Genomic DNA, 22,450 nt, shown 5'->3' with positions numbered 1-22,450 from the left:
TATCCTATCCACCGATGATTCCACTTTCAAGGAGCTACGAACCTGCACTCCAAGGTCTCTTTGTTCAGCAACACTCCCTCGGACTTACCATTAAGTGTTTAAGTCCTGCTAAGCTTTGCTTTCCCAAAATGCAGCACCTCACAGTTATCTGAATTAAACTCCATCTGCTAGTTCTCAGCCCATTGGCCCATCTGGTCAAGATCCTATTATAATCGGAGGTAACCCTTTTCGCTGTCCACTACATCTCCAATTTTGGTGTCATCTGCAAACTTACTAACTGTATCTCTAATGCTCGCATCCAAATAATTTATGTAAATGACAAAAAGTAGAGGACCCAGCACTGACCCTTGTGGCACTCCAGTGGTCACAGGCCTCCAGTCTGAAAAACAATCCTCCATCACCACCCTCTGTCTTCTACCTTTGAGCCAGTTCTGTATCCAAATGGCTAGTTCTCCCTGTATTCCATGAGATCTAACTTTGCTAATCAGTCTCCCATGGGGAACCTCGAACGCCTTACTGAAGTCCAGATAGATCACATCTACCACTCTTCCCTCATCAGTCCTCTTTGTTAATTCTTCAAAAGACTCAATCAAGTTGTGAGACATGATTTCTCCATACACAAAGGCATGTTAACTATCCCTAATCAGTTTTTTTCTTTCCAAATACATGTACATCCTGTCCTTCAGGATTCCCTCCAACAACTTGCCCACCATTAAGGTCAGGCTCACCGGTCTATAGTTCCCTGGCTTGTCTTTACCACCCTTCTTAAAACAGTGGCACGTTAGCCAACCTCCAATCTTCCGGCACCTCACCTGTGACCATCAATGATACATTTGTTTTAAAGGAGCAAACAATATTCAACTTAAAGCACCCTGTTCAGCAGCTTAACCAAGTAATGAACTGGGTGGAAATCTTCAGAAAAATCCAAGATATTTTGAAGAGCATGATGCAGAAAGGTGGTAAGGTTGTCTTCCACGATACGTCAAAATGTTAGTTTGCTCATTATATGGTGTGATTTCAAGAACCTCGCCTCTATCTATACAGCAGCATAACTAAAGCTTCTGACAGCATGCTTGCTTACAGCGCAATGCTTATCGGGATCATTTTAATTCTGTGTTGCTAACAGCACTACTACAGGTCACTTCCTGCCTGATTTTTTAATAATATCAATGAACAGGTATCACCACGTCCTCCTCCTGGGACATCCATGTAAACTCCCCTGAAATGTGGGAACATAGAAAATATGAGCAATAATAGGCTATTAGGCACTTTCTGCATGTTCTGCCAATCAGTTCGACCATGTTATCTCCTCCCATGCTAGGACAGTGCTCTCCTGTCTGCCCACACCTTTTCCACTTCACAAGTTCAAATCCACAGTCTATTGTTCTGACGCCTGGACATGCCTGAAAACATCAGACATTATTTGCTCCTGGTCATCCCCAGCAACTGTTCAACAAAAGCATAATACTTCCCAATCCGAAGGAACTGGGGATATTTAGCATATGGACTGAGCAAATGAGTCTTCCTTGCCTGGCAAATATTTCAGATACGCTTGCCCAAAACATGTTTGGATGATGTTGTCATTTGTACATCTGTTGCTGTTGTGCTGATATTGACAAAACAGATTCATTAATTGAATCTCATATTGATTCATTCAATTTCCCTGTGTTCTCCCCTCCCCCAACCACCCCCAAACTGGGGAAACATTACAAGTGGCAAGTTGCAAAGTCACAAACAAAGATAGTGTAATAAAATAAGATAAAATACTGTAGATGCTGAGAATACAAACATAGTAATTACAAACAAGAGTAAGCTAATCAAACCCTCAGTGGGCTCAACCATTCAATAACTTCAAGGCTGATCTGATTTTAACCCCACATCCACATTCTTGCCTACTTAAATAGCTTTTGTCCCCTTATCATGAACCTCTGCCTTAAAGATATTCAAACATTGCCTTTTCAGGAAGAGTTCAAAAGACTCCATGAGCCACAGTGAGCTAAATCTCTCTGCATTACTGTCTTATGCGGATGACTCTTCATTTTCAAAGAGTGACCCCTAGTTTTAGATTATCCCAGCAGAAGAAACATCCTTTTCACATGGATAGTGTTGTCAAACAGAGACCTACGGGTTCAGGTGCATTCTCCTTTGAAAGGTGCATCACAGATAGACATGGTGGTTAAGGTGGCAGTTAGCACATTGCCTTCATTGTTCAGACTATTGAGTATAGAAGTTGGGATGTCATGTAAAGGTTGCACAGGACATTGGTGAAGCCACATTTGGCGTACTGTGCACAGTTCTGCTATAGGAAGGATATTATTAAATTGGAGAGGATTCAAAAAAGATTTACAAGGATGTCACCAAGATTGGTGGGCTTGAATTATAAGGAGAGGCTGGGATGTTTTTCACTGGAGTACAGGAAATTGAGGGCAAATTGATGTAAGTTAGAGGATTATAGAGGCATAGAGAAGGTAAATAGCAAATGTGTTTCCCCAAGGTTGAATGAGTTGAAACATGAGGGCATATTTCTAAGGTGAGAGGAGAAATATTTAAAAGGAACCTGAGGCACAACTCTTTCACACAGATGGAAGTTTGCGTGTGGAATGAACTGCCAGGGGAAGTAGTAGATGCAGGTACAGTTACCACATTTGAATAGATACAAGAAGAGGAAAGGTTTGGAATGTTATGAGTCAAATGTAGGCAGGTGCTGGGTTCACTACTTTTCATCATTTATCTAAATGATTTGGATGTGAGCATAAAGAGGTACAATTAGTAAGTTTGCAGATGACACCAAAATTGGAGCTGTAGTGGACAGCGAAGAAGGCTACCTCAGATTACAACAGGATCTGGACCAGATGGGCTAATGAGCTGACAAGTGGAAGATGGAGTTTAATTTAGATAAAGGTAACGTGCTGCATTTTGGTAAAGCAAATCTTAGCAGGACTTATACACTTAATGGTAAGGTCCTATGGAGCTGAACAAAGAGACCTTGGAGTGCAGGTTCGTAGCTTCTTGAAAATAGAGTCGCAGGTAGATAGGATAGTGAAGGCAGCGTTTGATATACTTTCCTTTATTGGTCAGAGCATTGAGTACAGGAGTTGGGAGGTCATGTTGAGGCTGTACAGGTCATTGATTGGGCCACTTTTTGAATATTGCGTGCAATTCTGGTCTCCTTCCTATCGGAAGGATGTTGTGAAACTTATAAGGGTTCTGCAAAGATTTACAAGGATGTTGCCAGGGTCGGAGGATTTGAGCTATAGGGAGAGGCTTAATAGGCTGGAGCCGTTTTTCTCTGGGGCATCAGAGGCTGAGGAGTGACCTTCTAGAGGTTTATAAAATCATGAGGCGTATGGATACGATAAATAGTCAAAGTCTCTTCCCTGGGGTGCGGGAGTCCAGAACTAGAAGGTATAGGTTTAGGGTGAGAGGGAAACGATATAAAAGAGAACTAAGGGACAGCTTTTTCACACAGAGGGTGGTACGTGAATGGAAGGAGCTGCCAGAGGAAGTGGTGAAGGCTGGTACAATTGCATCATTTAAAAGGCATTTGGATGGCTATATGAATAGGAAGGGTTTGGAGGGATATGGGCCGGATGCTGGCAGGTACAATTAGATTGGATTGGGATATCTGGTCGGCATGGACGGGTTGGGCTGAAGGGTCTGTTTCTGTGATGTACATCTCTATGACTCTATGAGGTTAGATTAGTTTAGTTTGGGAAACTTGATCAGCATGGGTGAGTTGGATGGAAGGGTCCGTTTCTGTGCTGTATGACTACATAAAACTTTTGTAAGTTTCAACCAAATCAACTTACTCTTCTGGAAAGTTGGTGGAAACTCAACAGATCTAGTAACTTTTGAGAAGGGGAGAAACACAGTCAACGTTTCAAGTCCACGACTTCTTCAGAACTAACACAGTGCACGTTTTCACAATGAATTCACATCAAAACGATTGATTAGAAACCACAATGACCACATCAAGAAATATTAATTATTCTGTCAAAGGCAAAGTACATCGGGCGTTGGAATCCATAACAAACAGAGTGCTAGAGAAACTCAGCAGGTCTGGCAGCATCTGTGGAGAGAGAGAGGCTTAACGTTTCCAGCCTGATCGGCCTTTTCTGAATTATTCTACTGCTTTCACTTTTTGAAAGATGAAATGCAAAACAAAAACTGGTGCGATCCTGTTTGAATTTTTTAACGGCCATTCCATCTGACCCACAGTTGGACTCACGCAGAAGCGATTGCGAGATAACTTTCTGAGTTATTAACACTTTGGTCGCTGCAACATTCAACACAGTGTATTCGCTTCAACAAATGCAACCCATCAGATAAGTGCAATAGAGTAAGTGCATTAAAAATAATGTTCTTACCAGAAAAGGATTTGAGCTTCTCCAAACACGATGATTAAAATGATATCAATGCAATTCGCTGTTGAAATCAACACAGCACTTTCTACAGGACAAATAATGACTGATTGATTTAGATCGTCAAGTCTCAGGCCATTAGACTCAGCAAAATGCAAACAATAGGGATGCCCCAGGACTCATTGTGGATCACTCCCTCCCTCAGCCCCTTCCTCAGAATCAGTTCTTTCCGACGACACAGTGTACCCCCTTCACACTGAAAGCTGCCTGCTGCTGCAGTTAGCCTCCTGCATCCGGGAGGATGCCTTTTTAAGCTCGGAGCTCGCAACCCCTCCCTCCCCCCGGCTCGTAGTGCACCAGGTCCTAGCGCCCGGCCGTCCAAAGCATCAACTGGTTACATTTCGCTTCAAAATTAAAGTAACAGTTCTTTCTTCTCCTAGATGTTAGGATCGATTTCAAATATATTAGATTGATTAAATTTACTGACTAATAACTCCCTCTTTAACTAACAATGCTTTTAAAACGTTCAAACTCCAAAATGATAACATTTTGCCTGAGTATAAGCAGGTAACATTACAGAGTATATTACATTTCATTGATTTAAGAATATCAGTCAGGACCTTATCAACAGTGATTTGGAAACGTTAACTCTGATTTCTCTGCACAGACGCTGCTAGACCTGCTGAGCTTTTCCAACAAATTCCCGTTTTGTTTCTGGTTTACAGCATCCGCAGTTTTTTTCGGGTTTTTCCTGATCAGCGCTGACTGGGGTAAATACCAAAAACAAAGTGAAATACTGTAGACACAGAGAGTTTGGAAACACTAGCTGTGGGGCCATCTGTGCAGCAAGGAATCGTGCAAACAAGGACATTTCTTCACAAATGAAGTAGTTTTGAGGAAGTGTAAGGGTGAAAGGGAGGAAGAATAAATGGGGCTGTCGGTGATTAGGTAGAATGCAGAATAAATTAATTGACAAAAGATTTTATAGCACAGAAGACAAAAAGAATTGGAATACAGAAACATAAGATTGGTCCCGATTTTAATGGCCAAGTAATAAAGTAATGAACAGCTGTAGCCCAAAAGGAAAGAAAAGTAAAAGGTCAAAGCCAGCACTTGAAAAAAAAATCCAAAATTGGAGCAGGAATCACAAGGAGCAGTTTAGGAGGCTATAATATTTCTAATCAATACTTAAAGTGCTATTTTGTAGATCCTGTCTTGAGTTTCTGGAACTTCAGGGTCATGCTCTGTAGACTGAGCATGGGGTTCCACCAAGTCAAATCCCACCCAATCTGCATTTGGTTTCCTCACGGTAAAGGAGACTGCATTGTGAGGGGTAATGTTGCACTCCTCAATCACCTCCAACATCTTGTCCCCTTCCCCCTGCATCTTGCCACATGATCAGAGTAATATAATGTCTGGCCTTTTACCTCCTCACTCCTCTTTGTCTGAGGCCCCAAGCACTCTTCTGAGGTGAAGGAGTGGTTTAGGTGAGCTTCAGTTATTTCCTTTTTATTTATTCATTTAGAGTCATAGAGATGTAAGCACGAAACAGACCCTTTAGACCAACTTGACAATGCCAACGAGATGCCCAAAATTAATCTAGTCTCATTCGGCCAGCATTTGACCCACACCCCTCTAAACCATTTCTATTCATATACCCATCCTGTTGCCTTTCACATGCTGTAATTGTACCAACCTCCACCACTTCCTCTGGCAGCTCATTCCATATATGCACCACCCTCTCCATGAAAAAGTTGCCCCTTAGGTCCCTTTAAATATTTCTCCCGTCTCATCACCTACCCCAGAGAAAAAGATCTTGAATATTCAGCCCTCATGATTTTATAAAGCTCTGTAAGACCTCAACCCCTGACACTCCAGGGAAAAACAGCCCCAGCCTATTCGGCCTCTCCCCATAACTCAAATTCTCCAACCCTGGCAACATCCTTGTGAATCTTTACTGAATCCTTTCAAGTTTCACAACATCTTTCCGATAGGAGGGAGACCAGAATTGAATGCAATATTCTAAATGCGGCCTAGACAATGTCCTGTACAGTTTAACAGTAAGCAAATTGAAAACCCTATCATCAATGTCATTTAACACTATGTACAGGTGATGATAGTCACACAGCAACAGATTCTTTTATCTCTTCCACAAAATGTTCAAAAGCTTCATTTAACATTTTACATAAACGCTCTTAGGCTGGAAGTAAAAGCTGTAATCAAATTTTGGGCTTCAACCGATGTTGATAAATTTGTCTGACTCTTCTCTTTGTGATTTAATCTAATCTGATCCTTTCAATCTTCTTTAGGCTTGTAAATTCTTTGCTCTGTTTTTTTAAAGAAAACACCCTTTAAAAACTGTGACCAATCTCAGATGCAGATCATTAACAATCTATCCTGTTTCGCTGTCAATTCTTTGTACAGATCCTTTTAACAGAGTTTTAGTCAAATAATGGAACAAATGGCTACCAAATAAAACACCAAATATGAGGGCAATTTTATATATAAAATACAGAATGTTATGAATAACAACTTACTATAAAGCATCAGTTGTTATGAATAGCAATTTACTATAAAGCATTAGGATTTCTGAATCCATTCTGAAATAAACAGCAATGATTTGGAGTTGAAGTAAAGCTGTGCAGGCACTAGGACCTCTCAGACCACAGTAGGATCATTCAACTGAGATATTGCATCATTTGAATTATGCCAAACGTTAGAAACTGCAATTGAACTTTGTTCACAAAATTGGACGTTTCCTTTTGCTTTTCATACTGAACAGCCTCATGATTTTCAAATTAATCTATAACAAGCCACAACATATGTGGCATGTAAAGTGAAAATTCAAATCATAACCTATTAACCGCATTGCACAACTTTTGCAGAACACTGGAAGTAAAGTTATAAATTTATCATTCAGCAGCTTCATTTAGTGTTGATCTTCAATTTCTTTATTTTCATTAATAAGAAGAAACCAAGTATAATAGGCTGAAAATTCAGCTGGAGTTGACTAACACTGAGGGAGGAGGACTTTAATTATTGGGCACTGACAGACTAACAGAGTGGACCAATCAGCTCATCAAATCTGTTTTGTCATTCAATAAAGTCATAGTTGACCTGTATGATAACTTCATCCACTTAACATGTTTGATAAAGCTGATCAATAGATTTGCTGATAGATAGAGCTACATGAAGGCTCATTCACTGTAAAGCAGGAATCCTGCTGGAGTCCTGTCAATTTTTTTTTTAACCTGATTCTGAACATTCGCTGAAGTTAGCATCACTCACATCAGGCACAAGGAAGATATTGTTCCTGGCAAAAGTATGTAGTATTTGTTTGCTGCATGCATGTGGTTATCTCAGTGACTGTCTTCGAAAATAGCCTAGCAAGCTGCTAATGTCAAGCTGCTAGAGACGAGGTAAAAATAATGAAACCAACACAAGAATTGGCATTAACCTCAGCACCAGAAATGACAACAGCATGTCCAAGTGCTGCTGACCCTGCAAGGTCCTGTTTACAAATATCTGGACATTTGTGTCAAAATTAGGAGAGCTGCCCCACAAACTAGTCAAGCAACAGCTGACACAGTCATACTCACTGAAACGTTCCGAACGAACATTATCTCAGATATCACCCTCAGCATCCCTAGATATATTCTATTCTCACTAGCAGGTCTGATCTGGTGGAGGTGACTACACAATACTATACAAACACAAGGGAATGTGCCAACCTGGTGAAGTTTCCATGCAACCAGACTGTTTGCATGTCAAACCTTGGAGACAGTACATCATAAATAGAGCTAAGCAATCTCACATCCACTGGATGAGACTTAAGGTAATAATGTATGGCTCTAATGCAATGAGGGGGTACATCGGGTTCCAAGAGATCAATTGTGTTCGGGGACTCTCTCATCGGAGGGACAGACAGACGTTTCTGTGGCCAGCAGCGGAAAATCAGAACGGTGTGTTGCTTCCCTGGTGCCAGGATCAATGATGTCTCAGAGAGGGTGCAGAATGTTCTCAAGGGGGAGAGGGGCCAGCAGGAGGTCAGTGTTCACATTGGAACCAACGACATAGGAAGGGAAAAGGTTGAGATTCTGAAGGGAGATTACAGAGAGTTAGACAGGAATTTAAAAAGGAGGTCCTCGAGAGTAGTAATATCTGGATGAATGCATGGCTGAGGAGCTGGTGTATGGGAGAAGGATTCACATTTTTGGATCATTAGAAGCTCTTTTGGGGTAGAAGTGACCTGTACAAGCAGGACAGATTGGACCAAAATTGGAAGGAGACTAACATATTGGCAGGGAAATTTGCTAGAGCTGGGAGGATTTAAACTAGTAAGGGGAGGGGGGGGGGACCCAGGGGGATAGTGAGGAAAGAGATCAATCTGAGACGGGTACAGCTGAGAACAGAAACGAGTCAAACAGTCAGGGCAGGCAGGGACAAGGTAGGACTGATAAATTAAACTGCATTTATTTCAAAGCAAGGGGCCCAACAGGGACAGCAGATGAACTCAGGGCATAGTTAGGAACATGGGACTGGGATATCATAGCAATTATAGAAACATGGCTCAGGGATGAACAGGACTGACAGCTTAATGCTCCAGGATACAAATGCTACAGGAAGGATAGCAAGGGAGGCAAGAGAGGAAGGGGAGTGGCATTTTTTGATAAGGGATAGCATTACAGCTGTGCTGAGGGAGGATATTCCCAGAAGTACATCCAGGGAAATTATTTGGGTGGAACTGAGAAATAAGAAAGGGATGATAACCTGATTGGGATTATATTATAGATCCCCTAATAGTCAGAGGGAAATTGAGAAACAAATTTGTAAGGAGACCTCAGCTATCTGTAAGAATAATAGGGTGGTGATGGTTGGGGATTTTAACTTGGCATACATAGATTGGGACTGCCATAGTGTTAAAGGTTAAGATGGAGAGGAATTTGTCAAGTGTGTCCAAGAAAATTTTCTGATTCAGTTTGTGGATGTACTTACTATAGAAGGTGCAAAACTTGACCTACTCTTGGGAAATAAGGCAGGGCAAGTGACTGAGGTGTCAGTGGGGAGCACTTTGGGGCCAGCGACCATAATTCTATTAGTTTTAAAATAGTGATGGAATAGGATAGACCAGATCTAAAAGTTGAAGTTCTAAACTGGAAAAAGGCCAATTTCGATGGGATTAGGCAAGAACTTTCAAAAACTGATTGTGGGCGGATGTTTGCAGGTAAAGGGACGGCTGGAAAATGGGAAGCCTTCAGAAATGAGATAACAAGAATCCAGATTAAATATATTCCTGTTAGGGTGAAAGGGAAGGCTGATAGGTATAGGGAATGCTGGATGATGAAAGAGATTGAGGGTTTGGTTAAGAAAAAGAAGGAACATAGAACATAGAACATAGAAAAGTACAGCACAGAACAGGTCCTTTGGCCCACGATGTTGTGCCCAGGTTTAATCCTAATGTAAAATATAATAACTTAACCTACACATCCCTCAACTCACTGCTTTCCATGTGCATGTCCAGCAGTCACTTAAATGTCCCCAATGACTCTGCTTCCACCACCACAGCTGGCAACACATTCCATGCATTCCCAACTCTCTGCATAAAGAACCTACCTCTGACATCTCCTTTATACCTTCCTCCTAATGTCTTCAAACTCTGATTTCTCATACCAGTCAATCCTGCCCTGGGGAAATGTCTCTGGCTATTGACTCTATCTATTCCTATCATTATTTTGTACACCTCGATCAGGTCTCCTCTCTTCCTCCTTCTCTCCAGAGAGAAAAGTCCGAGCTTATTCAACCTTTCTTCATAAGGCAAGCCCTCCAGTCCAGGCAGCATTCTGGTAAACCTTCTTTGCACCCTCTCCAAAGCCTGTGTATCTTTCCTATAGTAGGGCGACCCAAACGGTACACAATATTCCAAGTGTGGTCTCACCAGGGACTTGTAGAGCTGCAGCAAAACCTTGCGGCTCTTAAACTCGATCCCCCTGTTAATGAAAGCCAAAGCACCATGTGCTTTCTTAACATTCCTACCCACTTGGGTGTCAACTTTGAGGGATCTGTGTACTTACACACCCAGATCCCTCTGTTCCTCCACACTGCCAAGAATTCTGTCATTAATCCTATATTCAGCATTCGAATTCGACCTACCAAAATGCATCACTTCGCATTTATCCAGGTTGAACTCCATCTGCCATTTCTCAGCCCAGCTCTGCATCCTGCCTATGTCGCACTGCAGCCTGCAGTAGCCCTCTATACTATTGATGACACCTCCAACGTTTGTGTCATCTGCAAATTTACTAACCCACCCCTCAACCTCCTCATCCAAGTCATTTATAAAAACTACAAAGAGCAGAGGCCCAAGAACAGAGCCCTGCGGGACCACACTCAACACCTACCTCCAGGCAGAATACTTTCCATCTACAACCATTCTCTGCCTTCTGTCAGCCAGCCAATTCTGAATCCAGATAGCCAAATCCCCCTGTATCCCATATTTCCTGACTTTATAAATGAGCCTACCATGGGGAACCCTATCATATGCCTTGCTGAAATCCATATACACCACATCCACTGCTCAACTGTCGTCAACCTGTCTTGACACCTCCTCAAAGAACTCAATAAGATTTGTGAGGCATGACCTGCCCCTCACAAAGCCATGCTGACTGCCTTTAATCACACTATGCTTTGCCAAATAGTCATAAATCCTATCCGTCAGAATTCTTTCCAAAACTTTGCTGACCACAGACGTAAGACTGACTGGTCTGTAATTGCCAGGGATTTCCCTATTACACTTCTTGAAAAGGGGAAAAACATTCGCTTCCTTCCAATCCTCCAGTACGCCTCCCGTGGAGAGTGAGGAGGCAAATATCCTTGCCAGCGGCTTAGCAACCTCCTTTCTCACTTCCCAGAGCAGCTCAGGATAAATCTGGTCTGGCCCTGGGGACTTATCAATGTTAATGTTTTCCAAAATTCCCAGCACATCAACTTCATCAATCTTGATCTGGTCAAGACTGTGTCCCAGCTCCTCAAAGTTTTCATTCACAACAAGATCCCTTTCGTGAGTGACAACCGAAGCAAAAAACTCATTTAGGGCTTCCCTTATCTGCTCAGACTCCACGCACAAGTTCCCTACGCTATCCCTGATCGGCCCTACCTTCTCCCTAATCATTCTCTTATTCCTCACGTATGAGTAAAATGCCTTTGGTTTCTCCCTAATCCTTCTTGCCAAGCCTTTATTGTGTCCCATCCTGGCTCTCCTCAGTCCATTCCTGAGATCCTTTCTAGCAAGCCCGTAATCCTCAAAAGCTGTGCTAGATCCTTGCGACCTCCACCTTCTTCCTCCCTTCTTCCTTTTGACGAGAAGCTCCTCTGTTCTCATCATCCAAGGTTCCTTAATCTTACCCCTTCTTACCTGTCTCAGAGAAACAAATTCATGCATCACTCGCAACAACTGCTCCTTAAATAGTCTCCACATGTCTGCTGTGCCCTTTCTGTGAAACAATTGCTTCCAGTCTGTACTTCGCAACTCCTGTCTGAGAGCGTCATAATTTTGTTTTCCCCAATTAAGAATCTTTCCTCGGTAACTGCTTCTTTTCCTCTCCAAAGCTTTGCTAAATGTGAGGCAGTTGTGATCAGGAAGCATATGTCACATAGAGACAGGTAGATCGAGTGAATCCTTAGAAGAGTATAAAGGTAATAGGGAAATCAGGAGGGCAAAAAGGGGACATGAGATAGCTTTGGCAAATAGAGTTAAGAAGAATCCAAACGGTTTTTACAAATACAGTAAGGGCAAAGGGGTAACTGGGAAGAGAATAGGGCCCCTCAATGATGAGCACAGCGGCCTTTGTGTCGAGCTGCAGAAAATGGAGGAGATACTAAATGAGTATTTTGCAGAAAAGTTTTACAAGGATGTTGCTAGGGTTGGAGGATTTGAGCTGTAGGGAGAGGCTGAACAGGCTAGGGCTGTTTTGCCTGGAGCGTTGGAGGCTGACGGGTGACCTTATAGAGGTTTACAAAATCATGAGGCGTATGGATAGGATAAATAGACAAAGTCTCTTCCCTGGGGTGTGGGGGTCCAGCACGAGAGGGCAGAGGTTTGGGGTGAGAGGGAAAAGATATAAAAGAGAACTAAGGGGTAACCTTTTCACGCAGAGGGTGATACATGTATGGAATGAGTTGCCAGAGGAGGTAGTGGAGGCTAGTACAATTGCAACATTTAAAAGGCATCTGGATGGGTATATGAATAGGAAGGGTTTGGAGGGATATGGGCTGGGTGGGACTAGATTGGGTTGGGATAACTAGTCGGTATGGACAGGTTGGACCGAAGGGTCTGTTTCCGTGCTGTATATCTCTATGACTCTATATAGGAACAGAAGAAGGCCACAGAGACCACTCCACCCTTCAAAAAAAATCATGACTGATCTGATCATCCTCAACTCCCATTTCCTCGATAACTCTTAACTCTCTTACAGATTAAACATCTGTCTACCTCAATCTTAAATAAAATTAATGATCCAGCCGCAAAAGTCCTCTGAAGCAACAAATTCTGCAGATCACTGCAATCTGAGAGAAGAAATTCCTCTTTATCTCTGCCTTAAATAGCAACCCCTTATTCTGAGATGTGTCCTCTTGTCCTAGACTCCCCTTCAAGGGGAAACAACCTTTCCTCATCTACTCTGTCAAATCCTCTTAGACTCTTTTGTGCTTCAATAAGGTCACTTGTCTTTCATCTATATTCCAGCAAGTACAGGCTCAACCTACTTAAACTCTCCTCATAAGATTTCTCCTGCGTACCAGTGGACCTGGTCTGGACTGTCTCCAATGCCAGTATATCTTTATGGAGATCAAAACTGGTTATATTATTCTAGCTATGGTCGGACTAGTGTCTTGTATAGTTTTGCTGTTTATACTCCATACCATTTGGAGTGAAAGCCAGCATTCCATTTGTGTTCCCTATTACCTGCTGAACTTGAATGCTAGGTTTTGTCATTCTTGGATCAGGACTCCCAAATCTCTCTTGTTCTGGAGCTTTCTGCAGTCTTTCTCCATTTAATAATATCCAGCTCCTCTATTCTGTCTGTTACAGTGCGTAACTGCATATTCCATCCGCTAAGTTTAGAATCCCTCCAGTGTGGAAACAGGCCCTTCAGGCTAACAAGTCCAACCATCTCTCTGAAGAGTCTCCAACCCAAATCCATTACTCTATATTTTTCTTTGACTAATGCACCTCACCTACACATCCCTGAACACTGTGGGCAATTTAGCATGGCCAATTCACTTAACCTGTACATCTTTGGACTGTGGGAGGAACCCTATGCAGACAGTCACCCAAGGCTAGAATTGAACCCAGATCTCTGTTGCTGCAGGGCAGCAGTGCTAACCACCGTGCTACCATGCCTCCTCAGTTAACCTTTCTGTATCTCTCTGCAGACCCTTTCTGTCATCCTCGCTATTTGCCTTCCTAAATAATTTTGTATCATCTGCAAACTTGGCTATAGTATATTCACTCTCTTCATCCAAGTGATTAATATATATTGGAAATTATTATGTCCCCAGCACTGATCTCTGTGGCACACCACTAGTTGCTGGTTGCCTGTCTGAAAATGAACCTCCCCCCGTCATCCTAACTCTTTGCCTTCTATTAGTTACCCAACCCTCTATCTATGCTATTATACTATATCCAACATCATTGGCTCTTATCTTATGAACCTTATCAAAAAACTTCTGAAAATCTAAACATCTCTGTTATCCTGCCATATCCAGCTGTGAATGGTGAATGGTGAAGGCTTCATAAATATTCAATGATGGTGAGCCGAGGACATCAGTGCAAAAGCGAAGGCTGGGCAATTGCTACCATTTACAACCAGATGTGTCAAGTGGGTGACCTGACAAACCCAGCATCACAGATGCCAGTTTCTAACCAATTTGATTCACTTAATCTGGCATTGTATACTGCAATGTCTATGAGTCCTGACAAGATTTTGGAAATAGTACTGAAGACATGTACTCTGGAATGAGCTGGGTCAAGCTGTTCCGATACAAAGACAACACTGGCATCTATCCAATAATGTGGAAAATAAGCCTGGTGCCTCTCATTAATAAAAAGCAAGACAAATCTAACCTGGCCAATTACAGCTTCATCAGCTTACTCACAACCATTAGCAAAATAATGGAAAAGGTATTGACAGTGTTATCAATGGTACTTACTCAATAACAGCCTGTTCAGTGATGCTCAGTTTCGGTTGTGCCAGGGCCACAATGCTCCTGATGTCATTGCACCAATCATTTAAACATGAACAAAAGAGCTGAACTCCAGAGAGACTGCCCTTGAAAGTGAGGCTGCATTTGACCAAATATCCAACAAACAGCCCTCACAAAATGTCTCCATTGGCTGGAGACATTTCTAGCACCAAGGGAGATGGTTGTTGTTGGAGGTAAATCATCCCAGTCCCAGGACATCACTGCAGAAGTTCTTCAGGGTAGTGTCCAAGACCCAAAGGCCTTTAATGTCTTAATCAATTACTTTTCTTTCCATTATCAGGTCCAAAGTTAGAATGCTTATGATGATTACACAATGCACCATTGGTGAGGCCTCTTCTGGAATACTGTGTCCTGTTCTGGTTACCTGATTATAGGAAGGATATTCTATATCCTTCCTATAAGGAGAGGGTTCAAAAGAGATTTACTAGGATGTTGCTGGGTATGGAAGAGTTGAGATATCAAGAAAGGCTGGGGCTTTTTTCACTGAAAGGCAATCTGATAGAAGTTTATAAAATAATCAGAAATATCGATAGAGTTAATGGTAGTTGTCTTTTTCCTTGGATGGGGATTTCAAGACTAAGGGGCACAGTTTTAAGGTGAGAGTTATAGAGTCATGGAGATGTACAGCATGGAAACAGACCCTTCGGTCCAACCCATCCATGCCGACCAGATAACCCAACCCAATCTAGTCTTACCTGCCAGCACCTGGACCATATCCCTCCAAACCCTTCCTATTCATATACCCATCCAAATGCCTCTTAAATGTCACAATTATACCAGCCTCCACCACTTCCTCTGGCAGCTCATTCCATACATGTATCACCCTCTGCATGTAAAAGTTGCCCCTTAGGTCTCTTTTATATCTTGAGAGTTAAAAAAGACATAAAAGGCATATATTATACACAAGAGGGTTGTTTGCATGTGGAATGAACTTCCTGAGAAAGTGGTGGATGCGAGTACAATTATAACTTCTAACAGACATTTGGATAGATACTTGAGTAGGAAAGGTTTGGAGGCATATGGGCTAGGAGCAGGCAAGTGGAACTAGTTTAGATTGGGATTATGTTCAGCATGGACTGGTTGGACTGAAGGGTCTGTTTCTATGCTGTATGACTCTTTGACTCTCTTTGTGATTCCACTTATATTGAGGCACTCCTTGTCCATATATGGCAGGACCTGGACAACATACAAACATGAGCTAATAATGTGAAAGTAACATTTGTATCAAAAAGTGACATCTCCAACAAGAGAGGATATAGCAATCTCCCCCTTGATATTCAATGGCACTATCATTGCTGAATCGCCAACTATCACCATTCTGGGGGCTACTATTCACTAGAAACTGAACCAAACCTGTCATATAATTATTAGCTACAATAACAGATCAGAGGCTTGAAATGTGTTGATGTTTTGAATTATACAGCAAGTACCTCATGTCCTATCTCCCCAATATCCATCCACCAGGTACAAGGCTCAAATCAGGACTGTGGTAGAATAGTGTTTGTTTACCTGGATGAGTGTAGCTTCAATGACTCTCAATAAGCTCAACACCATCTTGGACAAAGCAGTCTGCTTGATTAGCACCACTCCATCCAGCACCATAAGTATTCACTTTCTTCAGCACCAATGTACAGTATGCACTAGCGACCGAGATGCACTGCAAAACTCACCAAGGCATCTTCCAAACCCATGACCTCTGGCACTCAGAAGGACAAAGGCAGCAGGTACATGGAAACAACATCACTTGAAAATTCTCCTCCAAGCTACGCATCATCCTGATTTGCAATGACATTATCGTTCTTTCACTGTCACTTGGCCAAAATCCTGATATTTCCTTCTGACCAGCATTGTAAGTGTATCTACATCACGTACACTGCAATGGTTCAAGGAAGTGCCTGACCACCATCGTCTCCAGGGCAACTGGACAATAAATGCAGGCCCAGCCAGCAATGCTCACATCTTGAATAAATCAAGAGAGAACTGTCATGGCAGTAATTGGCTGGAATGAATTTATCCTAATTTCTGTAGTCAGAGCATATTGGCAAATTTCCACATTGTTGGATGCTGTAGTTGTACTGCAGCAAATTGGCAAGGACTGCAGCTTGTTCTGAAGGACAATTCTTCTGTACTGTTGCCAGAAAGCGGTTGGGGCCCAGATCCTTTGCCGTATCCAGTGTTTTTGGCCACTTCTTAATATAGTTTTATCATATCACAATGTAAAATGTGTAAACTTCATCAGAGCTTGTTGTGCAATATCTAGTCATTTGTGCCAATTTCATGGATTCGTGTTCATTTTTATTGAATCACTCTTTTCAATGCTGATGTCTGATCTTAAACAGGAAAACATAGAATTTAGTTAAGTGCTCAATGCCAAAAGAAATTCTTTCAGCATTATTCACTTCAGTGGGTCTGCTATAAGTCATTCCATGCAGCAGTCATTACTCTGTTCACTGAATACCTCTGGCCGGTACACAGATACACAATACTGTCATCAGCAAGTCACTCTGAAACAAGTTGGAAGTTGCAGTATAAAGAATAATACATTCTGTGATAGAGCTCAAGTAAATGGAGGAGTTCAGATAACAGTCTGCCTCTGATTGTCAAGAAAGGATAGAAAATATATATTTTTTCAAATATAAATAGAAAAACCTGGAAGTAAAAATATTCTATGGATTTCCCCTTTCCTTTCAATTAACTTTGAATGACATATCTTTCAGGATGCATGGTGAAATTGTTATGAAACAGTAACTCCAGTTACATTTAATGTTCCATTTCTCTGGACTGAATTTTCTTTCATTTTGCCAAATATCTTCACCCCTCCCCTTTTCAAAGTGGCTCATTTTTTACACAATAATATTAAATATTGGAAACTCTCAGTAAGTCATCACACTGACTAACCCACCCCCCCGCCCCCCCATCAACATTAATTTCTTTCCCACCAATGCACATTTTGTGACATGTTGATGATAATGGTCTATTAATCAATTCCTTTTCAGGGTTTGATTAAGTGGGTTAATTCATTTTAAATGTGTAAACATATTATGAGCTACCCAACAAACACTTCAACAAAATGACTGTGTATGCAGCTTGGAAATCCAAAGCGATGAACTGCCAAACAGAATCACAGAATTGCATACCCTCGACACTGGAATTCTTAAAGTGAACTTTCTTAAAGGCGTGGTGCACATATATCCCCATCATTTCCAAAAATAAAGTTTAACTATTACAATATCAGTGAGCTTATGAGTTTCAAAAATGTAGCATCCAGATGTCAAGAGGCACTGTTGGTATTAGCGACAGCAGAATCATATTCCAACACAATCTGTAACCTCATGGCTTGGTATAAATCCCATTCTACCATTACCATCAAGCCAGGGGATCAATGCTACTTCAACAAAGAGTGCAAAAAGGCTTGGCAGGAGCAGCACCAGGCATACCTAAAAATTAGATATCAGCCTGGTAAATCTACAAAGCAGGATTATTTGCATAACAAACAGCATTAAGCAGCAAATGATGAGGGATCCCACAATCAGTACAACAGATCTAAGGTCTGCAGTTCGGTTCAGCCAGAATCATTCACCTCTGACCTCATTACAGACTTTCTCCAAACATGGACAAATGAAGTGAACTCCAGAGGGATGGTGAGAGTGACAACCTTTGACATCAAGGCTGCATTTGACCAAATGTGACATCAAGGAGACTGAGCAAAACTGGAGTCATTGGAAATCGGTGGGGGGGATGTGCTTCACTGGTTGGTCCTAGGCCCAACCATCGTTAGCTGCTTCATCAATGATCTTCACTTCATCATAACATCAGAAAGAAGATGTTCACTGATGGTTGCTCAAGTTTAGCATCATTCATAATCCTCAGAAACTGAAGCAGTCCATTTTCAAATGCAACAACTTGTGGACAATATTCAGGCTTGGGCTGACAAATGGCAAGTAACATTTGGATCACATAATAACAGTCTCCAATAAGAGACAACTCCTGCCCCTTGACATTCAGATGGCATTACTCTCACTGAATCTGACCCTCACCCACATCAACTGTCTGCGTGGAGCGACTGCATGGAGTTTGCACTTTGTCTGTGTGGGTTTCCCCTGGGCACTCCGGTTTCCTCCCACAGTCCAAAGATGTGCAGGTCAGGTGAATTGGCCATGCTAAATTGCCCGTAGTGTTAGGTGCATTAGATCTGTTGTACTGATTGTGGGATCCCTCATCATTTGCTGCTTATGCTGTTTGTTATGCAAATAATCCTGTTTTGTAGATTTACCAGGCTGATATCTAATTTTTAGGAGGGTTGTTGTGGCCTGTTTCCATACTGTAGGGATTCTAATTCTAACTCAGGAAGCTGCAGTGTGGAGGCATTGGGAGCATTTAACCAAAGACCAAAAATCAAGTGTCTCTTTGAAGGACTCAACCAAGATTGAACATGGGAGGAAATGGAAGGAAAGAAGGGTCCTACAGGACTTGTTGTCTATTGGAGCAACTCCAGGATAACCACCATCTTCCCTAACGGTAACCACAGGCAGTTGGTGTAAGAAAGGGTGGACAGCAGGAAATCCAGTCAGTGACACAGACTCTAGTTAAAAGCAAATTACTGCGGATGCTGGAATCTGAAACCAAAAGAGAAAATGCTGGAAAATCTCAGCAGGTCTGGCAGCATCTGTAAGGAGAGAAAAGAGCTGACATTTCGAGTCTAACTGACCCTTTGTCAAAGCTTTGACAAAGGGTCAGTTAGACTCGAAATGTCAGCTCTTTTCTCTTCTTACAGATGCTGCCAGACCTGCTGAGATTTTCCAGCATTTTCTCTTTTGGACTCTATAGTTAACTTAGTTCAGTTGATAGCCATTTTGGTGTGATTTTTTCATCCAACAGGATGCTTTACCTGATGTGGCAACGCATTTCATAGAACCATAGAGTCATGGAAATGCACAGCACAGAAACAGACCTTCAGTCCAACTCGTCCAAACTAAGCAGATATCCAAAATTAATCTAATCCCATTTGCCAGCACCTGGCCAATTTCCCTCCAAACCCTTCCTGTTCAGATACCCATCCAGATGCCTTTTAAATGTTGTAATTGTACCAGCTTCTATCATTTCCTCTGGCAATTCATTCCGTACACATACCATCCTCTGTGTGAAAAAGTTTAGATTACTTACAGTGTGGAAACAGGCCCTTCGGCCCAACAAGTCCACACCGACCCGCAACTCACCCATACTCCTTCACCTAACACTACGGGCAATTTAGCATGGCCAATTCACCTGACCTGCACATTTTTGGACTGTGGGAGGAAACCGGAGCATCCGGAGGAAACCCACGCAGATACGGGGAGAATGTGCAAACTCCACACAGTCGCCTGAGGTGGGAATTGAACGTGGATCTCTGGCACTGTGAGGCAGCAATGCTAACCTCTGTGCCACTGTGCCACCCTCAAGTTGCCCCTTAGGTCCCATTTAAATCTTTTCCCTCTCACCTTAAACCTATGCCATCTAGTTTTAGGCTCCTTTACACTGGGAAAAATACCTTGGCTATTCACCCTACCCATGGCCCTCATGATTTTATAAACCTCTATAAGGTCACCTCTCAGCCTCCGGTACTCCAGAGAAAACAGCCCCAGTCTGTTCAGCCTCTCCCTATAGCTCAAATCCTCCAATCCTGGCAACATCTTTGTAAATCTTTCCTGAAACCTGGGGTGGAAGGTGAGGACCAGTGGGGTTCTGCCCTGGTGGCAATTGGAGGGGCGGGGTTCAAGAGCAGAGGTGCAGAAAGTGGAGGAGATTTGGTGGAGAGCGTCATCGACCACGTCGGAGGGGAAATTGCAGTTGTTTGGTAGTGGAATTGGTTCTCCTGGGAGCAGATGCAGCAGAGGCGGAGGAACTGGGAATATGAGGTTGGCGATTTTACAGGTGGCAGGGTGGGAGAAGGTGTAATCTAGGTAGCTATGGGAGTCAGTCGGTTTATAGTAAATGTCTGTGTTGAGTCGGTCGTCCGAGATAGAAATGAAGAGGTCTAGGAAGGGGAGGGAGGAGTCTGAGACACTCCAGATAAATTTGAGGTCAGGGTGGAGGACTTGTAAGAAGTGCAAAACTTGCGCCCACACCTCCTCCCTCACCTCCCTCCAAGGCCCCAATGGATCCTTCTATATCTGTAGCAAATTCACCTGCACCTCCACACACATCACTTACTGCATCCGCTGCACCTGATGTGGTCTCCTCTACATTGGGGAGACAAGCCGCCTACTTGTGGAACGTTTCAGGGAACACCTCTGGGACACCCGCACCAACCAATCCAAACGTCCCGTGGCTGAACACTTTAACTCCCCTCTCACTCTGCCAAGGATATGCAAGTCCTTGGCCTCCTCCATCGCCAGACCCTTGCCACACGACGCCTGGAGGAAGAGCGCCTCATCTTCCGCCTAGGAACCCTCCAACCACATGGGATGAATGTAGGTTTCTCTAGCTTCCTCATTTCCCCTCCTTCCCCCACCTTATCTCAGTCCCAACCCTCGGATTCAGCACCGCCCTCTTGACCTGCAATCTTCTTCCCGACCTCTCCGCCCTCACCCCTCTCTGGCCTATCACCCTCACCCTCACCTCCTTCCACCTATCGCATTCCCAGCGACCCTCCCCCAAATTCCCTCCCCCCAACCTTTTATATCAGCTCGCTTGGCACACCAGCCTCATTCCTGAAGAAGGGCTTATGCCCGAAACGGTGATTCTCCTGCTCCTCGGATGCTGCCTGATCTGCTGTGTTTTTCCAGCACCACATTTTTCAACTCTCTTACTGCTGCCTTCTTGAACCGTTGCAGTCAACCTGCAATGTTGTGACAAACGGAGTTCCAATGATACTGAAGGAACAGCAATACATTTCAAAGTCAATATGCTGAGAGGCTTGGAGGAGAATCTTGTATGTGGCGGTGTTCCCATTTACCTGTTGCCCTTGTTCTTTGAGATAGAAGTGATCATGGATTTGGAGGGTGCGCCTTAAAGAAGTTTGGTGAAGTTCTGCAGTGTATTGTACAGATGGTACATACTGCTACTACTGAGCATGAGCAGTGGAGGAGTGTTTGCTAATGGATGAGATGCTTCATCCTAGATGGCCTTAAGCTTCTTCAAGTGTTGTTGGAGCTGCCCATCCCTAATTGCCCTTGAGAAGATGCTGGTGAACTGCCTTCTTAAACTGCTGCAGTCTATGCAGGCCATTAACAAAAGAGTTCCAGGATATTGATGTACAAAATTGTAGGAACGGCAATGTATTTCTAGGTTAGAACGGTGAGTGGCTTGGAGGGGAAGCTGCAGCTGCGGGTGTTCCGATGTATTTGCTGTTCTTGTCTTTCTAGGTGGATGTGGTTGTGGGTTTGGAAGGTGCTGTCTAAGGAGTTTTATGAATTTCTGCTGTACATCTTGACATAGTATACATTGCTGCTCCTGAATATCGGTGGTGGAGGGACTGAATGCTTGTGGATGTGGTGCTAATCATGTGGACTTCTTTGTCTTGGATGGAATCAAGCTTCCTGAGTGCTTTTCTGTTGCTTTTCTTGTCATTCAGGCAAGTGGGGGGTATTCCATCATAGTCAAACCTTGTGCCTTGTGTATGGTGATATTACTTGCAAGTTTATTCCCAGTTTTGGGAGTAAGGAGGTGAGTCACTCCTTGCAGTATTTCTAACCTCTGATCTGATCTTGTAGCTATTTTTTCATAGATTCAGTTCAGTTTATGGTTAATGGTAACCCCCAAGGATATGTATAGTGCAAGATTCAGTAATGCTAATGCCAATATTGAACGTCAATAGGCAATGATTAGATTCACTCTTGTTGGAGTTGTTC

At 42.8% G+C, this 22,450-nt stretch overlaps 1 protein-coding gene across 2 annotated transcripts in view; it reads right to left on the bottom strand.

Annotated features, from left to right (window-relative positions):
* Positions 1 to 4,627, bottom strand: part of tmem71 (transmembrane protein 71) — a 55,281-nt gene extending 50,654 nt beyond the window's left edge. For both annotated transcript variants that reach the window (XR_009644623.1, XM_060823711.1), the window contains exon 1: positions 4,368 to 4,627. The gene's annotated coding sequence lies outside the window, so the exon portion shown is untranslated. The remainder of the gene's footprint in view (positions 1 to 4,367) is intronic.
* Positions 4,628 to 22,450: the final 17,823 nt, after the last annotated feature.

This window comes from Hemiscyllium ocellatum, chromosome 4 (genome assembly GCF_020745735.1).
Source record: "Hemiscyllium ocellatum isolate sHemOce1 chromosome 4, sHemOce1.pat.X.cur, whole genome shotgun sequence".
NCBI lineage: Eukaryota > Metazoa > Chordata > Chondrichthyes > Orectolobiformes > Hemiscylliidae > Hemiscyllium > Hemiscyllium ocellatum.
This window is presented reverse-complemented; position numbering and strand designations above follow the sequence as displayed.